General features: G+C 40.7%; 1 long non-coding RNA gene across 1 annotated transcript; it reads right to left on the reverse strand.

Annotated features, from left to right (window-relative positions):
* Positions 1–39: 39 nt before the first annotated feature.
* LOC132773728 (uncharacterized) lies at positions 40–16489 on the reverse strand. Its single transcript, XR_009631340.2, has 3 exons — positions 15889–16489; positions 867–937; positions 40–306 (listed from the first exon to the last, which is right to left on the reverse strand). It is a non-coding gene; the product is annotated as an uncharacterized lncRNA (long non-coding RNA).
* Between the last annotated feature and the right edge of the window lie 262 nt (positions 16490–16751).

Here is a 16751-nt window from a genome sequence, read left to right on the forward strand (position 1 = left end):
GCAGTTTTAGAGAGTATGTGAAAATAAGGGCTCTGCAAACAAGGATCATGGTTTTTCTTTATAACCCGCCTTTTCCCCAGAATCAGCACTCAAATAGTAACTTTGGAGAACCTTCAAGAGGTCCTCTCTCCTAATTTGAATAAACAGACATTCCTTCAAATAGCCATGCCCTACACAGTTGGGTTTGCTTTCAAAAAGAAAACCCAAGATCTTGAACTGAGCCTGGAAGACATTCGGCAGTCAGTGTGGTGTTTTTCTTTGGGTACTGGAACGATGCAGTCACCAAACGATTTACACTGGATCCTCCTTCAAGAGAAAACAATTCATGACACATTAAGGAGAGCTGAGTAATATAGTGGCCAACAGCATATTTATTCAGAATTCTGTTAGATGTAGTGTGAGTTGAGCAAGTTCAGTGTAGGCTGGGAAGTCCCGAACTAGGATTTTGTGATATGGACTGATTTTCTTAAAGTCAGGTAACTCTTAAAGTCAGGTAACTCTGACTTCACAATGTATGTGAAGCGCTCCTCATCCGCCAAAGCATTGCAAAAATCCGAGTTATTTATACATTTGTCAGGGATATTGCACTTGTTTCATTGGATGTCACTCATCTGCCTCAAAGCTATGCAAATGTTGGTCAAAGCTATAGTGGCTTCTAATTGACATATACAGGTATCCTGTGGTCATGTTATCCTCAGTCATGTTTTCAGGCTTCTCTGGGCTTATTTTAGACCTTGTGGGTCAAGAGATGTGTTTTGGTTAGTGTTCTTGTGACTTCCAAATCTCACCATAAAAGGTTGTTGCCCTCTTCATCAGAGAATGATGACCTAACCTTTCAGAGTCCCCTTGCTACTATGTGGTCTTACCTGCAAATGATGGTGTGCTGATTCCATGACTGAATGAAACGTCAACCAAGTTTGGGTTGACTAACCATTACCTAAAAAACAGAATGTTACTGCTGAAAGCAAGGTTTTTTTCCTATAGATTTTTTTTAAAATGTTGAAAACAATAAGGATATCAATTTGACAGTATATGGTTCCTAGCGTCAATCCATAGCATCCCTGTTACGGAAACATGAGTAACAGAGTTCTCATCTGAGCTAATGCAGAAAATGCTGAAATAGGTTATTGATGTTCATCTTGGAATTAGACCATGCCAGAGTCAGTTTAAGTAGTAATTTGTTACAATTATAATTTTAATATATTTTCTTTTCTATTTTCTTTTCTAATATATTTTCTATTTTCCTTTAATATATTTTCTTTTCTTGTCCAAAGGCAATTAAAATACTTACTTTTAAAAAGGAATATCAGAAGCTGGAGGTACAAAGCACATCCCTGACCCCCGGTCTTGACCTTCAACATCAGAGAAGCAGCAATATTGACAAACATTTGAGTCATGCAAGGTTCCATCACAGATGAATGAAATTATACCCATATCGCTACAGAAAAGCTAATTACACTGCTGATGTAACTTATTGTGAAGTAGTTAGACATTAGTTATTGAAAAAAAAGAATTAAGTTTTAAAAATAGCGTACTTGCAAGATTTTGATGGTTCCACGTTTATTTCAAATGGAAATGCCCTCAGAGCAGTTTACAAAGTAATAACAGATGATCCTTGCCATCAGATGTACAATCCAGAAAGATAACACAGAAGGAAAGGGGACAGGGACTGAAAAGACTACCTGACCAAAAGCTTTTATCTCAGTAGCATTCGGTAGACCACAGTCAATATTCATAGCATCTGCTTTTCTCAGTGTCCTTTTTGTTTTGGCAATTTAAACTTTCTCTGTTGCAGCAGACAAGATAATCTGTATTAAATCAACTGAAGAAGTGGTCTGCTGGTAATGATTTTACCATACAAATACCCAGAGCATGAATAGGACAACAAAATAGTGAAACCTCAATAGATAATAAGTTAGTGTTTTTTCTCATCCACTGATTAAGATACAAAGTCATCAGATGTATACGGAAGTAAGATTTATATAGAATTAACAATACAAAGCTAACATAGGAAAGGAATCAAATTATGTGTATGAGCTTTTAAATAGTCCTGCAGTGAATGTAGATAGGACATCTGTTTCACAATCATGGGTTCATTTGGTTTTGCTGTAATTGCCATGGAAATTCTTTTCATATGTACACACTTCAGTACTACTCAAAAACTACATCGAGAGGGTTTTCCTACTTTCCAGAATAAGTTTTGGAGATGCACAGGAACCCAGCAGAGGTCCAGCATGAGACTGCCTCACAACTTCTAAAGGTCACTCATAGGGTTGACTTATTATTGAATGAAATTGTTCCATAATAGAGGTTTTCTGGTTGGATCATAAACAAATTGATCATTAAAATACAGTAGGTCTGCTTATTTAGAAGTTATTTAAAAATACCTGGTGTATAAAAAAGTCTTCATGTATTAAAAGGACCATTAAAATAGTGTTCAGAAGCTACTCCATAGCTGGGTTGCTACCACCCAAGGCTTTCTTGCTATGAGTCACCTGCCTTATCTCATTGAGAGATTCAGATCAAAATATATAAAGGAGATCTTAAAATTTGGGTGGACCCATTTGGGAGTGAGAGATTGTGATGATAGCAGATCCAGAGGCCTGTTGACGCCATGAATTAACCAAGCACAGCCCTTGTAAAATTGGGAAGGAAGATGAGAGAAATAGAAATGTTGGCAGTTGAATGGTTAACCGAGTTGTTAGTTGTAGCCAATAGTTAGTCATATTTGGAGTCTGAAGTGGGAGGTGGAGAAGGAAAGGGAGACAGAGAAGATTAGAATTCGTGCAAGATTAGAAATTGACAAAGTGGTGAGCCATCTTAAGGTATGCAGTCATAAAGAGGCCTTTTAAATAAAGAACCCCATTGCTCAAGTTTTTGTGAGTTGTTTCATTTATGGGAATGCCTAAGTTTCAGTCTTAAACCATAATGAACCCTAAAATAATACACATTCTTGTCTTGGGTTTGGTGCTACCTTGGGGTCCCTATAATAAAACCAAGGGAAGGGGTTATAAGAAGGAATAAAGGTAGGAACCCAGCATTAAATAATAAGAGAAGTAGCTAGAAGGAGTTTCCATCATAATGCTGTTTCAGGTAGCCTGGTCCCAAACTCTTGTTATACAGCACATGGCCAAGAAACTGCCCAGGCTAAGATGGGAACACCACTACACAAACTCATTGTTGAAAAGCCAGTTTAGTAATCTGGTTAGACAAGTGAAGGCTTTTTCTGGTTTGGAAGGCTGGAAACACTAAAATAGTACATTAAGTCTATTGAAAGAGGACATGATCAGTCAGCTTGAACTCCAGCTGGTCACATGCCAGTTGTCTCATATTCTTCATGTGAAGTGGTTCTGTTCTGAAGGCTACAAGGAAATTGTTCTTAACATAATTGCTTGATTTTTTTAAGGACTCCAATCAAGAGAGGCTCTACATGCCCCTGTCCCGGTAGCACTCTGCCTTCTGTAGCTTGATACTTTCTGTCCCTTTTCTTTATCCCCATTCATGAGAGGGGCCTTCCATAGTCTACTGAGGGTAAAGTCTCACCTCTCTTTTCCTTCTGTCTCTGTTTCCTTCCTGTTTCATATCTGGTTCTGGCATCTACTTCTATCTTTGTCTTTGAGCACATAACATGCCTTTTGAACACCAAATGGCTTCTCCCTCTGCCTCTTTCTTTCTCCCTCCCCACCTTACAAGCATAATGAAAAATGCTCTTTTGCAGGAAGCTGCAGCCAGGAAGGGTTATATTTTCAGAATTGTTGCTGTGCTTGTGAGGATTCAATGGCTTTTAAAAAGCATCCAAACCCCCCCAAAAGTGGTTTCTAGATTATTTCCAGTCTAGGTGCTAAGGAATTATTTTATTTCAAGTTGATAATTAAGTTGCAAAAGGGCACATATTCAGTGGAAGAGACATGTCAGTCGCTCACAAAAATGGATTAGCTGGTTTGTGGCATTAGATGACCTATTAGCAGCACTTTCATGTTGATAAACTTATCAGCAATTAGTATTTCTCCCACTGACAGCTTCTGTCAATCCATGATGGAAAGGCTCCTGAAGGTGTATCTTAAACAAACAGCAGTCAGTTACAATTTTTAGAATTGAGCAAAGTGACAAGTAGATTCATATTTTTGAAACAGTATTTGGACAAAACCTGAAACAAATGTTTGACGTTTTCCCAGATTTCAAGTTTTGACTTAAGATTTAAACGTGAAATTGAAAACTTACTACTTAAAATCTGAAAATGCTTATTGTAAAATGCCGGTACTAGCTTCTTTTGTGTTGTGGGTTGTTTCTTTATGGCAATGTCAAATGCAAAAGCTGTTACTGTTGATCATCAGATGTGAAAAAGCATTATAAGCCATAGGTTCAGTGCAGAAGGGAGGCAAAAAAAAATACACTCCCTGATCAAACAGTCCCAGTTTAAAAGCAGTTGTGTTTGTCTGGCTTCTTTGGCACAAGATTTATCTTTGCAGTGCTGCAAATAACTGCACCCGTGCAACTGGGGGACTGGCTGAGCCTTTCACTTTCAGATAATATTCAATGCCTCTGACTGGTTGGATGCTAAATCTGTTTTTGTTCTGTAGTTTTGGAACTCAAGCTGCCAAACAAGGATGAAAAAGAAATCCATTGGATTCACATTTCTTAAGAAGATCAATTTCACTCATCTCAAGCCTGACAAAATACATTTTGCCCAGGAAATCTGTACAGTTGTGAGACTGGAAATAAGTTTTTACAGATAATAAGTGTAGGAAAATGTGTGCTTTGGATAAATTGGTGTCTGGCAAATGCGCACAAACATTTGAGCATGAATAAATTGTGGCCTGCAGCCCACGGATACACTTGTTGTTGTTGTTGTTATATTAGACATCCAAATATCCTTACAATTTTAAAAAGTATCATCCATTGCTTCTAAGTTATTGTTTATAATCCTTTGGGTCCCAAAATAGGCACATGGACGCCAATACTCTTTAAATGGCCAATACCCTCTTTCCTCTCCATTTTGAGAACATGAGTGACCATTTTTACTCCCCCACCCCCCAATCATTTTTTCATATGGGATCAGGTTTGGAAAATAGGCTTAGGTGGCCCTCAGACCTTCCAAAATATCCCACCACTTAATTATCCAATTTTAAACTACTGCAAGCATTAAATATGACCAACAATGCAGATACTATGGGAAAGAGAGGAAAAATATATGCAGACAGAAAAAGTCCCAATATCTAATACAGAAAGGATATGGGATGAGAATTCTAGTGAGATTCTGAGAAATCAGCAAAAGGACTAATGAGTTTTCACAGCCCTAATCTTTAATGTATCCTGTGTTGTTTCTAAGTAAACAGCTCTCCTCATTTCAGATCCATGTAAAAGTTATCAAATGCTATTATTTAGTTTAATAACAAACTCATTAGCTGAGTATCAGTTCTTATGTAGCCAAAGTATTACTCTGCACTCAGAAGTGGGAAATGCATAGGTCTGGAGAAGTCCCAATATTTACAAAAGTGTTTGTGTCCACTCCACACTTATGTGTATGTCCACATATCCAAATCTTCAGGAGGAAAAAAGATATGAATCAGGGACTGAACATATTAAATCAAAACAGTGCCTACTGAAGAAAAATAAAAGTGAAGAGTGATACCTGGAAACCTACTAGAGCACTAAACAAGCATTTCACACTGCAGTATTTTGTTGCAGCTCCTGTAAATAGAACAATAATTGCAATTTGCCTAAAGCTTTCCAAGTATTGAAATCAAATGCAAAACTCATATATCCGGCAATATACAATATCTGAATTGACTGGGGAGAATATTTTGGGAGCACACAAGATTCAGCTCCGGCCTAGGTTTTCCTACTCTTATTAGCTTTGCATTCACACTCTGAACAAATGAGGTAAAAGAGTCTTTGTGGGCTTCTGCTCAGTTTAGTGTACAAGACCCAGTCTACAACCTGTGCCATAAGCTGGGAGCCTGTTCTGTTGTGGGGATAGAGTCTGTGAGACATGGCCAGGGATGGCGCACTGCCCTGTGCCAAACAGAGGAGCCATTCTTGAGGCTGTGGAGCACGCCCTTGGCCCTGAGCGATAGGAATGTTTGCTTTTCTCTGCTCCTGTTGTACTGTGCCAGAACAGGCAGCACGTAGACAAGAAGACAGCAGATCCCAGATGGAGAGGGAGGGAGAGAAAGAGGGAAGGAAGGAGGGAGGGGTCAGACGTCACAGTCCCACTGAGCAGCTCTAGCAGCACGACTGGGTTTGGAACAAGCAAACTGTGCCATCACAGAGAGCCTGCTAAGCTGTTGCAGATGCCCCTTGGTTCTTGATAGGAGCTGATTTCCTTTGAGAAAAGAATTTTAAAGCTGGTCATAATTGGTAGCCCAGACCAATGGGAAGTCTGCCAGAGGAAGGAGAGGAGTCACTTGCAATCCAGTTTTACACAAACTAAGAATCCCATATTCAAAATCTGAAATACTCTGATATCCAAAATGATTCACATAGGTGGCTGAGATAGTGGTACCTTTGCTTTATGATGGGTCAGTGTACATGAACTTTGTTTCATGTATAACATTATTAAAATTGTGTGCATAAAATTACATTATAAGATGTGTATGAAACATAAATGCATTTCATGTTTAGATATGGACCCCACATCCAAGATATCTCATTATGAAAATACCAGTATTCCAAAAATTGGGATGGGGGGGGGGGGGATTCAAAAGATGTAAAGGCCTTGGGAATATGACTGATACTTAGTGCAAGGCTCTGTGGTGCCTGACACAATACCCACTGTCCCTATGAAGAGAATAACTTTATCTTGGACTAGCTGTCCCCTGCCACACGTTGCTGTGGCCCAGTCTGTTTATCTGGCAAATAAAGTAATGAGAAAGTGTTGGTTTCTAATATATCTAATTTCTTTCTGCTTGTGGGTAAACAGTATTTCTTGCTGTTTCTTTGTCAGTGTTGATGTGGAGAGTGCCTGGTTTGCCCACCCTGGAACATGGAACGTATAGTTGTCCTTTTTTAAGGGTCCCTTTCAAATCTATGATACTATGTCTCTCTGTGTGAATCAAATCTATCTATCTATCTATCTATCTATCTATCTATCTATCTGTCTATGTCTATGTCTATGGCTGGATGGGTCTTTGTGAGGAGGACTTTGATTACATTTTCTTGCCCTGATGAAGGGAGCTGGAGTGGATGGCCTTAAGTATTTTCTGTTGGTCATGGGGGTTCTGTGTGGGAAGTTTGCCCTGATTCTGTCGTTCGTGGGGTTCAGAATGCTCTTTGATTGCAGGTGAACCATAAATCCCAGTAACTAAAACTCCCAAATGTCAAGGTCTATTTCCCCCAAACTCCATCTGTGTTCATATTTGGGTGTATTGAGTGCTTGTGCCAAGTGTGGTCCAGATCCATCATTGTTTGAGTCTGTAGTGGTCTCTGGATGTAGGTGAACTACAACTCCAAAACTGAAGGTCAATGGCCCACCAAACCCTTCCAATATTTTCTGTTGGTCAGGGGATTCCTGTATGCCAAGTGTGGTTCAATTCCATCGTTGGTGGAGTCCAGAATGCTCTTTGAATATAGGTGACCTATAAATCCCAGCAGTTACAACTCCCAAATGACAAAATCATAATTTTTGAGTGATGGTCACTCCTTGTGTTGTGAGACATTTTTTTGCCAAATTTGGTGTGCTTTCATTCATTGGTTCTTTTGTTTTTAAGGCAGTCATTATGCACAGAGCATTTTTATGGAGGAGACCTCCAAGGGCCATCTAGTCCAGCCCCTTCTGGCATAAGGGAAAAACACAATCAAACCAGTCCTGAGAGATGGCCATTCAGCCTCAGTATAATACTACTACTACTAATAATAATAATAACAACAATAATAGAAGAATCCTAGTATAGAAGAATCCTAGTATAGAAGAGACCTGAAGGGGCCATCCAGACCAGCCCCTTTTGGAAAATGAGAGAAGCACAATCTAACCACTCCTGAGAGATAGCCAGCTTCAGGTTAATAATAAGAATAAGAACAACAACAACAACAACAACAACAACAATAATAATAATAGCAGTCCACTTACATCTGGAGAACACTGTGAACCAACAGAAAGATGGCAAAATTTGAACACGGTGGAGTTTGGGGAAGACCTTGACATTTGGGAGTTGCTTGTTGGGGGGGGGGGGGGCAACAAGCCCTTCGCTCTTTCACCCCACGTAGGACAGAAGGGGAAAGAAGGGAGGGAAAGACAGAAGATAAGGGGAAGCAGGAAACGGAAGGAAGGAAGGAAGGAAGGAAGGAAGGAAGGAAGGAAGGAAGGGGAAGGGTAGGAGGGAGGAGAAACAGAAGGGAAGGAAGGAAAGAACGGGCAGAAGATAACAAAGAAGGAAAGGAAGGACAGAAGATAAGGTGAAGAAGGGAAGAATGGAATGGAAAGGTAGGACAGAAGGGGAAAGAAGGAAAGGGAAGGGAGGGAGGGAGGAAGGAAACAAAGAACAGAAGATAAAGTAAAGGAAGGAAGGAAGGAAGGAAGGAAAGACAGAGGATAAGGGGAAGAAGGGAAGGAAGGAAGGATGGAAGGAAGGAAGGAAGGAAGGAAGGAAGGAAGGAAGGGGGAGGGGAGGGGAGGGGCGGGGAGGGGAGGGGAGGGGAGGGGAGGGAGGAAAAACAAGATAAGGGAAGGAAGGATCAGAGCTCTGTGGCTGCCCCATGAGCTACGGGGAAGCGGGGAGGGGGTGAAAGAGCCGCGCCTGGCCAGGAAGGCGGTGGAGCTCGGGAAGAGAGGCGTGCTGCATTGGAAGGCCGGGCCGGGCTTGGTGCAGGGCCTCTGGGAGACATTGGGGGGAAGGGAGGGAGGGAGGACGCCTGGGCCCAAAACGGCTGTGTGGTGAGGGCCAAATCTCTGGTGACGGAGGGGTCAGAAGCAGGAGTCCTCTCTGCCTGCAACTCCTCCTGGGAAAGGCGGGGAGGCCTCTCCCAGGCGCAGTTGCTACGGCAGGCTCAGCATCAGCAACACGGCGACGGAGTAGAGAAGGCACCTCCTGCTTCTGCTCCCTCGCTCAAAGAGGCCCCTTTGTCTCTGTCGGTCAGTCTGGTGTTTCAGATTTTAAAATTTGGTGGAGCTGTGGCTGGCTCTGGGAGGGCCAGCAGCCATTGCCGTCACAAGTTGCGCCGTGAGACGATGGAGGAGCTCTCTTACATGCATGTGCGCTCCCCCACAGCTGCATGCATGCGCTGTAATGGCTTCTCCTTTTATTAAGGATTTCTAAGTTGTTTTCAGTTTTATTTTATTTTTTATTATTGATGGTCACACCTTGTATGGTGAGGAGTTTTGTTGCCAAATTTGGTGGATATTGGCCCAGCAGTTCTTTTGTTTTTAAGCCACTCATTACGACATGAGCATTTTTATATATATAGATAAAGGATACCCAAACTATATGTTTACTCAAATGCAAGAGCCAGTGTGTTCCATAGGGCTCATTCTTTGATCTAGCCTTGCCCAACCAGGTAGCATACACACACCCAAGATGTGTGACACCAAAAATCTCTATCACAATCAAATTCAATCATCACTGGTTCTTCTGACTTCTGAGAGTTTCAAGGGTAAAAAAAAACTTTGAGGACATTTTGTTAAGGAAGACTGTTCTACTACTTTTGACTTTGATTCATACATGTTCTTTCCTTTGCCATTATGTTAAAAATAGCACATCATATTTTATTTGAGCAAGTACCTTGATCTATTTTTATACTTATGTTGGCTGCCCAGCTGGTCAAAAGTCCTTTTTTAAAATCCCATTTCAATATTTATATCACAATAGGCTAGGTTTTTTTCTTGTTTTCATCATGAAACAAAGACTGTTGTGAATTTTTAATAAATGTATTGATCTGTGAATATGCACAATATGGTGATACAAGGTCTTGACTGCAGTATTATCTCTTGCAGAAATTGTTTTGCACATTATCACAAAATAGAAGTAGCAATATAAATGTCCACCTTCTTCATTCTCACATAATTTCAAAAGTCTTCTTTGGATTTGGAAGCATTACCACAAATTGTGTGCATTTTTCAATGATTTTTTACACACAAGCTTTTTTATGGAAAAAAATTAATTTGGTGTGAAACCTCCTTTTTGTGGGGGGGGGGGATCTGAAAATTTTGCAAAAGAAATTAACAAAATAGGTTGTTTCCTACACAAAAAATGTCTTTATGTGCAACAAAATAAGAGAGGACACAAAAATGAAATTTTCACTCAAAATGTTGCAAAATGCAAAAAGTTTTGCAGAGCTAAGCTGATCATTTTCTAAATGTATTTTTTCATGGTACTTCCTTTCTGGTCAAGATGAGACCATTTGTAACTTGTCTTTCCATCATTAGATGCAAGTAGAATTTGTCCCAGCTGTTGCGCATGATGGTTATAGGCACTGTTGAATTTCTCATGAATATCTGTTTTAAAATAGACTATCATACTGTATCAAGAGGAAAGTAGGCTGAATTAGACTGAGCATGACAGAGGACTAGAAGCAAAGAAAGAAAACTCATTGTACTCCTCATGGTCTCCTGATCCCCCAAACAGCTGAATACATTGCAAATAGCTTCAAAGCATGGCAGCTTCTCATTCTCCATACCCTTTGGATCCCTTGCCCCCCCCCCCCCCAGCCTAAAACCAATCAAAATGACAGAAAATGCAAACTGAAAGAGATACTTTGGATCATTTGTGAATTACATTTGTGACCAATTGCCCACCAAAAATTCAGCAATGCGGTCTGCTGGTCAGAGGGGGACAATTGGGATTTTTTTTCAATAATTGCACATTTTTGAAAGGAAATAAAAAGTAATGAAAGGGCCCAAGATTGAAATAAAGGGAGAAGAATACAATATATGGGGTTTTTTAAATGGGCATTTTCATGCTCTTGGTTCTTACAGCATATGGCTTATATATTGGTGTGCAAAGGACGAGATAATGACTCCAATAAAATAGTGCCAGTATGTTGGGCATCTTTTTAAAGTTTTAGTTGCTAATTTGCTGTGCTTCAGTATAAGCAGCTGCATCTCAAGTTAATTATATTGCAAATGCCTGAAACATAAAAAATGAAGGGAATCCTTTCTTTAAGAAAAGGAAAGAGGCATCCCAAACTGGGATGATTAATGATGACATAAGAAAACAAGGCAATACAACTGGAGAGCACGTAATATAATCAGCAAAAAAACAGGAGACATGTCATAAGATGCTCAGTGGATGAATGATTTATTGATAAAAGGCCAAAAGGCCTATAGCTCTGAGTATGCTGTCAAAGGCCTTCTTCAGGGTTTGTTTGAAATTTAACTTCTGAAATTTTTGGATGTGTAAAGTTTCAGTTCATGAAATTTCTGAAGCTACATTTCAAACATCCCCTGAAAAGGCCTTTGAGAGCAGATAGGGGTGAAATGCATAGGTGCTTTAAAAAATCAATAAATCATTCATTCACTCAGACCCTTCAGATTTGTCTAATGTTTTCTACTGATATAGAAACAAGGCAACAGGAATTGCAATCAGGAACTGAGGGTGTGTGTGTGTGTGTGTCAGGAGCGACTTGAGAAACTGCAAGTCGCTTCTGGTGTGAGAGAATTGGCCGTCTGCAAGGACGTTGCCCAGGGGATGGCCAGATGTTTTGATGTTTTACCATCCTTGTGCTGGAGCTGACAGAGGGAGCTCATCCATGCTCTCCCCGGATTCAAACCTCCAACCAGTCAGTCTTCAGTCCTACCGGCACAAGGGTTTAACCCATTGTGCCACCAGAGGCTCCTTTAACTGAGGGAGTAAAAATCAAACCTTAATCATATGGTCATTTCTGGAAAGCAACGAGAGCTGTATCTATTATAATTTTGCAGATGTGATCCAACAATCCGCATCCAGAGGTGTGGAAATAAGCATTTTCCTCTGTTTGTTTCATTACCAAAACATGTTGTTGTTCGTTTCATTATTCAATTGTTTCAAATCATTTCTCTTCAATTTTTAACTGCATTTTGTGTGGATTTTTCTGCCTTAATTTTCATGATTCCCATTTTATTTTCTCAGAATGCATGTGGCACTTCATTGTTCTGAAAGTGATGGACAGTATTTTCCCCGATGTTTTTAACAGAATGATACAACATCCCAGGCATACAGGACAAATAAACTGGGATTGCCAGAAACCAGCTGGTGTTACTGGAGAAAGGTAGCCTCCATTGTAGAAAAAGTAATGAATGCAGACAGTTGGGGTAATAAAAACAAACCTATTTTTTATTCATGGCACTTGTTTTGTCAAATCCAAACAGAGTTCAACTAAATGAACCTTATTTGGTCCATTCATTCTGAAACAAACACAGTAGCAACATCAGCAGCTGGGTGAGTATATGAATACAATGGAGATGAGCCACAGTTAAACAAAACTGGAAATCCCTTAGTTCAGTTTTGCTAATACAAACACTTTCCCTCGGTTCACAGAAACCAAAGTATAAGAGATATGAAACTGGTTTCAAACAGCTTCTGGTCTAGTCAGATTCCGTTCTAAGAGAAACTTGACTTCTCTTTTACTTTATAAGTATTTTAAGACAATCTATCCTCTGGCATACTTAAATAGGTGGATGACGACGACAATAAATATAATTGTCCTTCAAAAAACAATTCCAATTTCCTCAAGTGTTACAACATAGAGTCAGAGGTGTTTTTCAAATGGATATTCCAAAAACATGAGCCACGCTGCTGGCATTTATTTTAAAGAAAAACATTTGAAAAATATATTACCAAAACCATGGTGCTATAATAAAGAAAGAATATGTGTGCAACGACCAATAATAAATCTAATTCTCTAGAGCTCTGGATTTTTTTCTCTCTTTGAAGACTGATATAAAAACTTGAAGTGTTAATTAGTACTCATTAGCACTTCATTCCCTCAACCTCCCTCCTCCTTAAAAATAGCTGTGTTTTGTTACTCTACCTATCTGTCAAAAAGAGGTGTAATGAACTCATGTTCTATGTCTGTGTAATTTACTGATGCGCTAAAAAACCAAATCAATTTCCAGGTGAAAAATTCTGTTCTTGACCATTTTTTGTATGACTGCCATAGTACCTTGCAACGCTGGGCCTTGTGGAGTTTCGTCACCATGAAATTTGCCTTGAAAAATTGTAATATTAGTGAGCAGAATATGTGGGTGACAATTGCACGGTGGGGGTTATGGAAGACAGTTTATCATTTCTTTTTTTCTTTTTTAGTAAATATTTATTCATTAGTGTATGCAAGTTGTTTCACATTTTAAATGACCCCAATTCAGCAAGTAGAGGGTAAAAGACATCCTATTTTACAGATGGTTGAAGTAGAGTCTGTTTAGTCTACCAACTTCTTCCTCTAGATCAGTGGTTCTCAATCTGTGGGTCCCCAGGTGTTTTGGCCTTCAACTCCCAGAAATCCTAACAATGTGTAAACTGGCTGGGATTTCTGGGAGTTGTAGGCCAAAACATCTGGGGACGACCCACAGGTTGGGAACCACTGCTCTACAGGCACTTCTTTAATGTATGGAGAGGAGGAGGACTAAGACACTTTAACTACTTGGATTCCTGGCCAATCCCACTTGTACTATATGGCTGCCACATTACATTTCAAATGAACACTGGTGCCAGCCATTTTTAACGTAACTGTATTTTAAATTGCTTTTAGAGAATCTGTTGTAATGTTTACTTGTATTTTAGTTAACTACGTCTTATTGGATTGTTTTGTTTTATTTTTCATCACCATGTTTAATTCTTTGTCATCAGCTCACTGTTATTACTGTTGCTTTATTGTGTATTATTTTGATATGTTTGTACTCACCTGAGGCATTGAATGCTTGCCTTTTTGTATATCTAAACCACCCCGAGTCCCTTCAGGGAGAGAGCAGTCTAGAAATAAAGTATTATTATTATTATTATTATTATTATTATTATTTGCTTGGTTCTGAAGGATTACGGGCCCCAACGTCAGCCATTTCCCAAGCATTGGAGGAACCCCATTTGAATGAAGTGCCTTCAATTTTCTCCTTGGCTTAATTGCTTTCTTTCTAGTTGTGGATGAAATCCGCTCTAAGCCATTTGGATAAGATTCAAGAGACAAAAAGCAAGAGTGGGCAGGAGTGGGAAGGTGAAACTACTGGTTTGTTGCAAGAATAAAAGGCACCGTATAAACTAATGCTTTTTTCCCTTATTGATAGAATTGGGAGTCTGCTGAGGCAGAAGGAACATGGAGTTATTCTATTAAAGATTTTAAAAAGAGGAAGCATCTGAGTTTCTCCTCACTGCGTGCAACAGAATGTGATCATGATGGGTGAGATTTTGAAATGCCATTGGAAACAACCTATCTCCGGGGCTGGAAAGCCCATTTGTATTTTTTCAATGTACCGTAGGTTTCTGCAGGAGAATACAAAGGCCTCCACCATCATGGCGTCTCTTCATCTCCTTCATGCAGCAGCCCGGGAAGTTCATGTTGTGGCAGAGGGAGGGGGAAGAAGGGATGTTAAAGCTGGATTTCTGCTTCTGACTTCATCTGTCTTCCCCCCGCCCCACAAAAAACCCCTCTTTTAATTCTCCATTGCTGCAGCAGCCTTTAGAGGGCCACTTATGTTGATCCAGATGTAAGGGAAAGCCTCCCCCTCATCCTCTTGCTCTCCCTTGATTAAATCATTATAATTCTTTAATCTCTCTGAATTGAGTTTCTTCCTTAAAAGCTGCCTGTTCTCTTTGATACACCAAAGCAGTTCTTGTCAGGCTGCCAAAGGAGGCCGGGTGGAGTGTCACACAGCTCAAACTTTTACAAGCTGAGTGAGCAGGAAAACAAGCAAAGGCACACACAGACAGGCACAGAGAGAAAGGAGGAGAGAGCGAGAAAGAAAGAAAGAAAGAAAGAAAGAAAGAACTTGTTCGCTAATGGTGAATTTTCAGGATATTTGCTAAAAAGAATGAAATTTTCGAGTTCTAGTATTATTGTTATTATTTGAAGGGAAGCTTGGCCATAAATATCATTAACTTTTTCCAGCTAACTTGATGGCCAACCTCTATGAAACTTGGAAAGAGAGAGGAAAAAATGACGTCACCACAATCTGGGGGTGCCTTTCGCACTGCCTGTTGGAGCCGAAAGAAAAGAACAGGGCAATAAAACAACGGCTGTCTCTGTCTCCTTCGTTAAACACGGCACTAATTGGATGTTAATTTCTCTTTGCTCTTCTTGCTGTTTGATTGTAAGAACTCTCTCACACACACAATCTCTCCTCCCTCCCTCCCTCCCTCTCCCCCTCTTTCCCTTCCATAACCAGGCTCTTTGCCAGTCACAGGGAGTCTCTACTGTACATTCCCTCCCAATTGTGGGCTCAAACAATTCAGAAGCTGGGCAGTATTAAAAGAGAAGGAGGGGGAGGGAGGGATTGGATTTGGGAGTTTCAAGAAGCTCAACATTTTCCTTTCATTGCCCTGTACAGAGTTCGGTGTATCCCCCCCCCCCCTTTCTCTCCCTTGTGTTCTGTCCAGTCTCCTTGGCAGCATGAAAAAAGAAAATTAACCCAACCACTACCCAGCCCATGTGTTGAAGCAGGCATTTAGGGGAGCCAGTGCAGAGGCAGGAAAGCTGTTGCTGGCTTTGCTGCCCGGGTCACCCTTAGAGGGTGTTTTGTGTTTCTTTGCTTGAATTCTAGAGGGTGCTTCATGCATCAGATTGATCCATAATGTGCCCACACACACACTCACTCACGCATACATAGAGTGGTGCAGTGGAAAGAGGTAAGTTAAGAACAGACTTAAGGGAGAGCAGGGGGAGATTTACCAAGGGAGATGGTGGGTGGGTGGAGAAGAAGAAGAAGAAAGGGAGGGGAAGGAGCGGGAGGAGGCGGTGGAGGGTAGAAATGTGGGAGTAAAGTCCTACCTGGGATCGGTGCCAACTTCCTGCACTGGGCTGCAGACCCGCAGCTTTGAGCAACCCACCAGAGGCGACTTTTCTCTCTTGTCACAATTCCAAGAGGCAAAAAGGAAGGCAACGGGAACAGGTACAACAGATGCAAAGCTGCCTTGTTTTCCAGGGTGCTGGTGGGTAAATTCTCTTCTCTTACCTCCCCCCTTTCACATCCATATTTCAGCCAGCTGTATTTTTAAAGGATTCTTTCAAACAGGGTTGATTGAGGCTTTTCTTTCTTTTTGTATAATTTTCTAAAAAAAAAAAAGGGATAGGGTGAATTTTTCTTGTCAGTATCCCTTCTCCGTTAGGATTAACATGCAGAAGATGCGCCTGTCACTTTGCTTTCTGTCAGTTGCCTGTTCAGGGATGGGAGACGGCTTTGTTCCGTGCTGCCTGGGAAGCTGTGCCAACTCTGACTTGGCAGCCAAGCCAGAGTGGGCAGGGAAAGAACGAGAAGAGACTGAGCGAGAGAATGATTGCCGAGGCTTCCAAAGTGGGAAGTGTCTGTAGGCCCATTTCCGAACGAGGCAGCTATTCACTCTGCCCCTTTTCTTTCTCTGTGTCTCTCGAAGGTTGGCACAGACAAAATGGAAAATGTGCACAGGAGGGAGGGGGCATCGTCTGTTCTTCTCTCTCATCTTTTAGTGGGTTGTTTTGTTTTTTGTTTTTAACAAGCCTCACCTGCCTCGGTCTTAGCTCTAATTCTCAGACTGTAGACGAAGCAATCACAAAAGCAAAATGCTTGTTGCATAACTAAGATGGTTTTCGCTTGGGTCCTTTTTTCCCGCCCTCTATACATTTGGCTGTATTAAAGAACTCGCTTCCAGCATCTC

Source organism: Anolis sagrei, chromosome 4 (genome assembly GCF_037176765.1).
Source record: "Anolis sagrei isolate rAnoSag1 chromosome 4, rAnoSag1.mat, whole genome shotgun sequence".
NCBI classification, from domain to species: domain Eukaryota; kingdom Metazoa; phylum Chordata; class Lepidosauria; order Squamata; family Dactyloidae; genus Anolis; species Anolis sagrei.